The sequence below is a fragment of the Protopterus annectens genome, chromosome 8.part0 (assembly GCF_019279795.1).
Source record: "Protopterus annectens isolate FY-2018-M chromosome 8.part0, PAN1.0, whole genome shotgun sequence".
NCBI lineage: Eukaryota > Metazoa > Chordata > Ceratodontiformes > Protopteridae > Protopterus > Protopterus annectens.
Genome location: NC_056741.1, coordinates 1,131,290,799 through 1,131,300,383, shown reverse-complemented (window position 1 = coordinate 1,131,300,383; position 9,585 = coordinate 1,131,290,799). Strand labels below are relative to the sequence as shown.

Here is a 9,585-nt window from a genome sequence, read left to right as displayed (position 1 = left end):
CACTATGTAAAACAACACAAACCTAACTACAATGGTTTGCTTTTCCTAGTAAGGGCTGAGTATTTATTGCAGCTGCAACAGCTGCTACAGTTTCTAACCCAGAAGATTTTATTAGTCCAGCTTGTACATATTCAGGAAGGAACAAGAAAAAAAAAGCAGCACCTATATATTACCATTTGTATATAATCAATTGACCTGTGGTAATATTTCTAGGCTAGATTTACCTTCAATACACCATATACAAGAGAATCTTCACTTTTTGAGTCAGGAAAAAGTAAATCCACATGTATTCTGTTATGTGAGAGCCTTACTTTCATTTTAATTTGCAAACGCTGGTTTTCTGAGATGTTTTGGGCTTAAATGGATACCATAGTTTTTCCTTTGACCTCAGCTGTACTTAATTTTCCTGTTTCATGGTTGCAAAGTATTCTGGGTAATGTAGTTCATTTACCATTTGCGACAGTGTGGAGATCCTCCCTAAGCTGCAGTTGGAGTGCCCAAATGAAAAACAATGAATCCAAGCAGAAAACAGGTATTTTAGGTATTTTACCTTGTCATTGAGAGAATTAGTATGCCAAAAATATAGAGAAGCATATAGTCTTTGTATTAGGAGCCTGTTTGCGTTAAAAAAAAAAAAAAAAAAAAATTACTTCATGGCAGTTCTTTAAAGGCTTTGAGAAAAGGTGTTTTTGCTTCTTTATTTTTAACTGCATAATTTAAACCATTGTATTGAAATTACACAGTTGCTGGGTATTTCATTTGGAATCTAATGTTTTTGCTTACTAAGTAAGTGCAATATGGTGAAAGAGCTTGTCTTAACTGTTTTATCTGTAGAGGCAGATCCTGAGCAAAGGTTATCTTGCAGCCATTCCATAGAATATGTTTCCTTTTTTTTTTTTGCAGCTTGAATTATTTCTTGAGCGTGTGCAGCATTTAGAATTCTTACATATATTTGCCTGGGGGCATCCAGGGCCTGAGAATTTCTCAGAGCATGGTGTATTCTTTCAATAACAATTTTTTTAGGATAGCTCTTTGTTTTTTAGAAGGAGACTAAAGATTTCATTTGCTACATTAGCTAGCTGTGACTGTTCATATTTTTCTGGGATGCCTCTGATCAGTACATTATTTCTCCTTGCTCTAGCTTCCAGATCAATCAGTTTTTGTTGTATTTCTTTGACTGAATTTTCAGTGATGGAAAAAGCTTTCTGTATTTCTTCTATCTTTGTCTCATTACTCGGTATTCTAGCCTCATTTTTGTCCAGTCTGGTTATTAATTGATCCAAGTTATTGCCAAAAGCTGTAAGTTTTGAAGAGAAAGATTTTATTTCTGTTTGCAGAGACATTAAAGCTGCTTTTACTTCCTCCATGTCAAAAGATTGATCAGTTTTTGGTTTCATTTGGTTCTTTGACACTTCGGCTTGAGATTTGGTAGTTTTCTACCTCTTAATAATAACTTCCTTGTCTGGAGAAGCAATTTGAGATAGTCTTGTTTTAGATGTGTGTGTGTTTCCATTTGGTCCATTTTTCTTTGTTGTATGAAAGCTTGCTTATTTTCTTATTTTTTGTAGCTGCTACTTACTGCTTGCAGACCCAGGCACATGTACAGGAGTCACTGCATAGTCATCACCCAAATCCAAGGTATGCATTTCTTATTTTTACACTCAGAAGATAAAAATAATCTTCACTCAGGTAGTGACTTAGGTTTAATTACGCAGGAGTTGCTTTTTTGTAGATTTACACTGTAGCAGTATCCATAGATGAGGTTAGATTTGAATTTAGTAGTTTGATCAAGCTGAAGTGTGTGCAGTTTAGCTGGCGGCCATCTTAGAATAAAACAAATAAATAAATAAAGTGTTTTTCTGAGGTGAAGTTCACCCAACTCTCTTGTGTGACTAAACTTGTCAAAACAATAATTTCAAAAACTGAAAAAAGGGATAAATCTTAAATAAGACAGGAATTGCTGGTGGCAGAGACCTAGAACATATGTACAACAACAATGAAATTTGATGGAAACAGTTGTTGAATTCAACTTTTCCAAGCTTGACACAACCCATTTGCTCCACTTTTAGCACAATGAGATGGAGGGAAGCTGTGTCCACAAATGTGGATATCATAACACTGGAGCTGCAAATATTGTATGCATATACAGCTTCATGCTCTTCTTTGCACCTTTCTGATGAGGGACATAATAACATATACAGCATAACTTGTTTTATTTTGAAATACTGTTTCACTTCTCACTAAATTCATTTAAGGTAACATGCAGCCATACTACAGACCCTCTCTTGCAGTTCCATGCACGTTTCACTGCATGGATTGGTCTGTGAGTGTATTTACTGCAGTGCTCATCTATATACATTGGAAGACAGCTACTTGATTTTGACAGAGACTATTTCTGAAATTGAAGTTCATATTGTTGCAGAAAAAAAATATCTCAGAGAGAATGTCATTAAGTATTATTCTAGCATTATAAGCTGTAACATATCAGTTTACAACTTTTAGTTCTCAGGTTCTCATATTGCTTGATTTATCTCCTGATTAGTTGGTAAGATCAGTGTTCCAAATATTGGTACTAATCTTTTCCATAGTTATGATCTGCAGAGAAAGTGGTGAGCATCCTTTCACACACTCCCTCATTTGACACACTGTATATTTCAGCCTGCTTCATTCAGTTTAATTTAAATCCTTTTGTATGCAGATCAGTATGGTATTTTTTGTTACATCAAGACCAGATGCAACATAGCAAGGGTAGGATGAAGGGGGTAGCTGCCTTTGGTTGTTCAGGAGTATGATTGTCACTGCCAAAGAGCTGTTGAACAGCATACATCAGTAGTGTGATTATTTTATTTATTTTTATTTTTAGCTGCTTTGGTCCTCAGATTCCAGCTGAGGCGGAGGTGGACTCCTATTAGAGGACTGCCTAGAAATTGAAAACACCAGATGCATACTGTATATACTTGACATTAAACCACTTTTGTTTTTAGATATCTGGAAATGTACATGAGATGTACACCTCCCTGTAACTTTTTTGTATTCAGAGACGGTCCTCCCACATTGCTGTACACAAAGACATGAAGCACTGCTGTGGACTGTCTCTGCAGCCATGCTAGATGCTAATGAGGCATTTTGGGGAAGATGCATTAGATACTTAGCCATGAGCTATCCCCAGGAACTGCCTGATGTAAAGTATTTATGCAGCAAAGTGACTCAGAGAATAACTCTACTTTGTGAAGTAGCACCACTGTTCCTGGCCAATTATTGGCAGTGTTCTTCCATCATGTTAGAGGTAAGTGATGGGTAGCTGTGTGGTCAGGTAGTATCATGGGGTGTGTGACTATGCATATGTGAGGCCTGCAAGTATTAGTGCTTGTGTAAGTGTGTGTGATTCTGTGTGGGAGGTCACAGTGTGGGGCAGATAGGTGTGTGTGTGTGTGTGTGTGTGTGTGTGTGTGTGTGTGTGTGTGTGTGTGTGTGTGTGTGTGTGTGCGTGTGTGTGTGTGTGCGTGTGTGTGTGTGTGTGTGTGTGTGTGTGTGTGTGTGTGTGCGCGTGTGTGTGTGTGTGTGTGTGTGTGTGTGTGTGTGTGTGTGTGTGTGTGTGTGTGTGTGTGTGTGTGTGTGTGTGTGCATTTGTGTATGCATGTGTGTGTGTAGCCTTAGGGTGGCTGTCATATTTCCCCATACCAATAGACTAACAAGCAAGGCCTGCAAAATTGGGTTGGGGGAACTTCAGCCTCAATATTATCATGCCTTATCAGCGCTTAGATGTAGGGGACTCACTAGACACCAGAGACTACCTCTGTCATATCATGTCATGTCATGATATGACTACCTCTGTGATATCATGACATATCATGTCATGACGTAATGGCATTTAAACCTTATGGTGATTGAGAGTTGGACAACTAGGCCACAGGGATAACTCGGAAGATTGGGGCAGAGGAAACACTAGATACCAGTGTTTGCACTTGCATGTCATGCCTTTTCAGCACTTATATGTAACACAGGTCTAGGAAAAAAACACTGTATATCATGCAGCTCCATTTAGTTTATTTGCATACATTTAATTACATAAGAATAAAGTCAGCAGGTAGCCCATGCTCTCTGTTTAACTGAAGTGAAACAGCATATCTCTGACAGGAATGAAAACAAATGACATCATCTATAAATGACACCTATGATAACACATAATAAATAGAAGTTATTAACATATATATTGAACAATGTACAATATAAAACTCATTACTTTACACACTCCCAGCCTTCATTGAAATTATATATTTCTTATACATCCAGAGCTGAATAGATGATCAATAATGTCTATAAATAAAGCAAGCAATGATACTTAGTAAAATAATCATCTTTCAGGTGGACCAGCACCCTATTGTGAGGCGGGTGTACTTTCTCCTTTGGTTACTACATAAAAACAATTACAGGGATTCAATAAAGCTTACATGATGATTTTTACCATGTGCGCATTGTGGAGTGACATGCACATGGGAGGAAAAACTTTTAGATTTAGTATACACCGCATAGCAGCCCACAGCAGCACTCACATATGCGCAAATACAGAAATGTTGTCACATGCAAATTATAGCATAAGTAGCTGAATTTTATGCTAATGGAGCAAATTAACACAGTGAAGTGATTCAACAACCTGTAAAGCAACTATGTAGAGTCCCTGTTCATGTTGGCGGTGTATTCATAAACTTTCTGAATACAGCCACGAAAATGAGTCTACATGGAAACAAGAGCAAGTAAACACTCTTACATTTGTACAGAACTGCTCCTAATATTTACCACCACACATATCTTGACCTAATTGCACATGGTGGATTCTAGAAAATCAGTATAACAATCATAATAATGTCATTTTTAGTACCATGACATAAATGCATCTGTGCTCCCCCACCCCAAATGAAGAATATACTTGTAAGTAATGCAGACTGCTAAAATGTGTAAACCTCCATGAAACAGAGTATTATACTGTAATGTAAGCATAGGAAGGATGTAGCTGGTGGATTACAGTTTTCCTCTGTTACAGCACTGGGCTCCTGTGCAGTTTCCCTGTATCCATGGTTACTAACCATGTAGATTCTGGGCTGCCAACACAGTGAAGATGTAAATGAGATCAAAACTCATCAGAATTGTTGAATCACAAAAAAAAAAAAAAAAAAAAAAAAAAACAACTATGTAGGGATGTTCAGTTTGTGTAGGCACTCCCACAGTGTTCGTATTGAATACATGGAAACAGTGAATGCTGACATCAGTATGTTGTGTCAGGTTACACTTGCAGATGTGAACTTGTAGGGATGTGAAGGGTGAAGGTGCATGTAAGCACTGCACAATTCTTAAGTTCTGTGTCATCCTCTTAAATGCCTGTTGAAATGTATTGGATCTGTCCTCATTAATTTAAAATGTATTTTTTTAATTTTCTTCCTTGTTTGCAAGATGCGGCACTTAGAGCAACCACGAGAAACAGAGGAATGAATGGCCGGTTTCTCTGCGTTGCTATTCAAATATTAATGTGGCAGCACATGTATGTGATAAGGCAGCAATATAGATGGTCCTGGGTTCAACTCCAGGGTGTGCAACCTTTCTTTTACATTTTATGGCTCATGTTTGCATGATGTCCCAAGAATGTAGGAAATATCAATTTTGCCTATGCTTACCTTATTTATGTGAAGGTGCGTGGAGGTGCACTGACATGCATATATCTGTACATAGCACACTAATGAGCAAGTAACAGATCTGTTTAATACATGCATGTTATAGCATAAACAGGTAAATTGCAAGTTAATCAACCAATCCAAAATGTTGGGGCTATTCAACAATGTATAAAGTATCCATCCTGGTTTTTCCTTTACCCTGAATACCGTTGGAGTAAAGACAAGGAAATTTTAACTGACACAATACTAGGAGCTGCTGACAATAGGCATAGGCCAAGAAGGAGAAGAGTGTTCAAGCCTAGGTTAACTTTTAAGGTGCTTTATGAGCTGGAGATTGTAGAGTGTTACAGGATGGAAAGTGACATATTACAAAAACTCTGTGAGCTCTGCCACCATCAGCTTAGAGTCAAAGCCAATTGAGAGGAACCCATCCCATTGGAAACCAAAGTATGTGTATCCCTTAAAATATTAGCTACTGGTACCTTTCAAAGACCAGTTTGAGACATGGTGGGTGTGTCACTGGCATCAGTCTCCAGGATCCTCCACCAATTCTTGAATGCTATGCTCATACATGCCAGTAAGTACATAATTTTCCACCATATTATGAAGAGAGAGACATTAGTATGGAACTGTTTTACCATGTAGCATACTACCCTGAAGTACTGGATGCCATAGATTGTACTCATGTGCACATTAAGGTACCACCTGGTGAACAGGGTAGATTCTACATTGACTGCAAGGGATACCACTCCGTCAACTGCCACGTCATGAGTAATGCCCAAGGAATTATCTGGAATGTGTGTGCTGACAACCCTGGCAGTTATCATGACTCCCATATCTGGCACACATCACAGCTGTACCAGATGTTTGCTAGAGGGAACATCCCACAGGGCCATTTACTGGGGAATGCTGACTATGGCCTAGAACCATTGCTGATGACACCCATCAGAAGTCCATACACACCCATGGAAGAATGCCATAATGAGGCACAGGCAAAAACTAGAAACATCATTGAGCATGTGTTTGGGTTTCTGAAGTTATGGTTGCAGTGCCTAGATATATCCAGTGAGCATGTACATAAATATTCAGAGTATGTGATATGCTCCATAATCTGATCCCGTGGAAACAGCTGGAGCAGGATTAGCAAGAGGAAGGAGCACACATCCATCTCCAATGCCTAGGTCAACACAGCCACAATCAGTGAAGGACTCAGAGAAGGAACTCCAAGCTGCTGTCCCTGTAGGCAGACGTAGGCATGCTTAGTATGACCTTACTTTTGACTAAGACACAATGCATAGCATAGCACATTTGCTGACCACCTAGGGACCTAATACCATTTTCCTACTCACATAGATATAGTAAAATTGATGCCAGGCAACTCACACAACCTTTATCTCCCCAAGTATTGGTATTGGTTATATACTGCTTGAATCAGACAGAGTCAGGCCTGAACTAAAGGTGTGTCAACTGCTGCATTTGCAAGTTAAGCCCTGAATCTAGAGTGTATTCTTTAATAATATTATGGCATATTTTTATATTTCCTACCTTTGTACAGTAAGCAAGCAAGTAAGTAGTGCTGGACTTGTACAGAAAGTACTTTAACATGTGACACCAGACACCTTTATTACTTATATTTGTCCATTAGTAATTAGCAGACCTCAGGCATGAAAGAGCACACAGTCATACCTCTAAAGAATTCTGATGTTCCCTGCATGGCCTCAGTTTAGCACCATACTTTTGTACTGGTAAGGTATTGAATACAGAAATTATTGGAAATTATTGGCTTTATTGGAAAGGCTCACCCAGACTCTGCTACCCTTTGCTGTGAGGGAAAGTTTGGTTTGCTTTTTATTTCTTGCAGGCTTTATTGGAAAGGCTCACCCAGACTCTGCTACACTTTGCTGTGAGGGAAAGGTTGGTTTGCTTTTTATTTGTTGTATTTTGTATTGATTTATTGCCTTTTTATATTTTGAGTGCTGTAATTTGTTTTCTTTACCTTGTGTTTTGCTTGTGTTCTGCTTTTAACTGCATATTAAGACTTCAAAAGACCCCATAGCTCTGTCTCTTGTGAGTCAGGCAGAAAATTTTCCCCACCTTCTCACTGTTGTGTATTTAAATACCACTGTCTTTCTAGTTGCCTGCCTCTTATGTTAATTTGACCATATATCTCATTTCATCTCTGCTTTCACTGGCTTGTGTGAGTAAGCACAAAATTATCATTTTGTGAAATCACCACCTTTCAACTATTTAAATTTACTGGCCATTCTAACGTATTCCATAGTACAGGAATACAAAAGTGATCACCCCCTTTCAATCTATCTTCCTGTTTTAAAAATAGTGACTCTCCGCTAAAACTTAACTTTTTAGACAGGTAAAACTTAAGTTACCTACTTTCACATCTAACATCTCTAGTGCACACTGCAGTGTTTAGGATAAACCATTTTTTTCATCTTACCTTTAAGCATTCCTGTGACTAGCACTTGCTCTAATCCCTGCTGGAAAGCACTAGGAAACTTTAAACTGATACAAGCACTCAACTCTCATTAATAAGGAGAAATTAATCATAGGCACTAAACAGCCTATAATTGCAAAGTACCTTGCTAAGATAAGAGAAAACAGCTCCTGTACTTTTCAAAAAAAAGCACCAAATCAGGCATGTCCAAGGGTCAGCTTCCATTGATTTCTCTTGTCCACCTGGTGAATCTGGGCATACTGGGGCAATGCAGCAATTGCCTCATTTACACAGACAACCCTCTTCTCCTACAACCCAGCACTACAACCTGTGAGAGATGCACTTATATAGCCAAACTGGAAGCAAAGCTCTCTCCACCCAAGATTGTGCTAGACAGTCAAGAGGAGAAGGTTAACACCTGCACTACACCTCAAGCAACACATAGCCCATCTAAACTCACACCACCACCCACACATAGCAACACTAAATTCACATATGCGGAGGACCTTAACTGTAGCCTGCATAAGCAACAAGGACCTCCAAAGCTGAAACGCAAACACCAGTCACAACCAAAGTGTCACATAGCTCACAACACCAGTGTGTCATCCAGCAACAGCCCCTAAGGCAAGCCAATGTATCTAACAGTTTAGTTATAGGTGACTCTATAGTCAGGCACACTGATGTCCCACTCACCAGGCTGAACAAAGAGAAAATTACAGTGAGCTTCCTGTCGGGTGCCAGGATCCGCCACATAACTCATGCACTCAAGTCACTCCACAAGTACAAATATGACTCTACAATTGTCCATGTTGGAGTGAATGACTTGAGACGTACCTCCCTGGACTACATCAGAAGAGACATGGAAGAACTCCTGGATCATGTGGCCCAGGCAGATATGACCCTAGCCCTGAGTAGCATCCTGCCTTCACCCAGAATGATACCACAATATAAGGACAAAATGATTGACTTAAACAATTGGCTTAGCTTCTGGTGTCATTCAAAGGGGTTCCAGTATCTGTCTGCCTAAGCTGACATGATCAACAGACCACAATGCTTTGCCAGAGATGGTCTACACCTTTCACCCCTGGGATTCAGGTTACTGGCAAAGGCTCTTGCCACCTTTATAGTGCCTTTTTTAGGCAAAGTTCAAAGGACAAAACCACCACCATAATGGGTACAAGTATGCAAAATGTGAAGGTAATGCTACTCAATGCTAGAAGTCTAAGCCTCAAAATGCACTCTGTCGAGGTACTCCTAAAAATGGAGAACATTGATATCTGTGCAGTAACTGAGCCCTAATTCATGGCTCTAGAGAGCACCCCTGCAATACCAGGCTACAACTCTTAACACACTTTTCGGCCACCAAACCAGGATTGAAACACTAAAGGTGGAGAAGTGTCCATATTCACCAAGGATATTTTATACCACCAGGTTAGTTGCCCAACACAATGCGTCTGAAATTCTCCA

At 39.2% G+C, this 9,585-nt stretch overlaps 1 long non-coding RNA gene across 1 annotated transcript in view; it reads left to right on the top strand.

Annotated features, from left to right (window-relative positions):
• The first annotated feature begins 464 nt into the window (after window positions 1–464).
• The window catches only part of LOC122808070, a 101,685-nt gene continuing 92,564 nt past the window's right edge, over window positions 465–9,585 (top strand). Inside the window, exon 1 of the long non-coding RNA XR_006365779.1 lies at window positions 465–532. This is a non-coding gene — a long non-coding RNA (uncharacterized LOC122808070). The remainder of the gene's footprint in view (window positions 533–9,585) is intronic.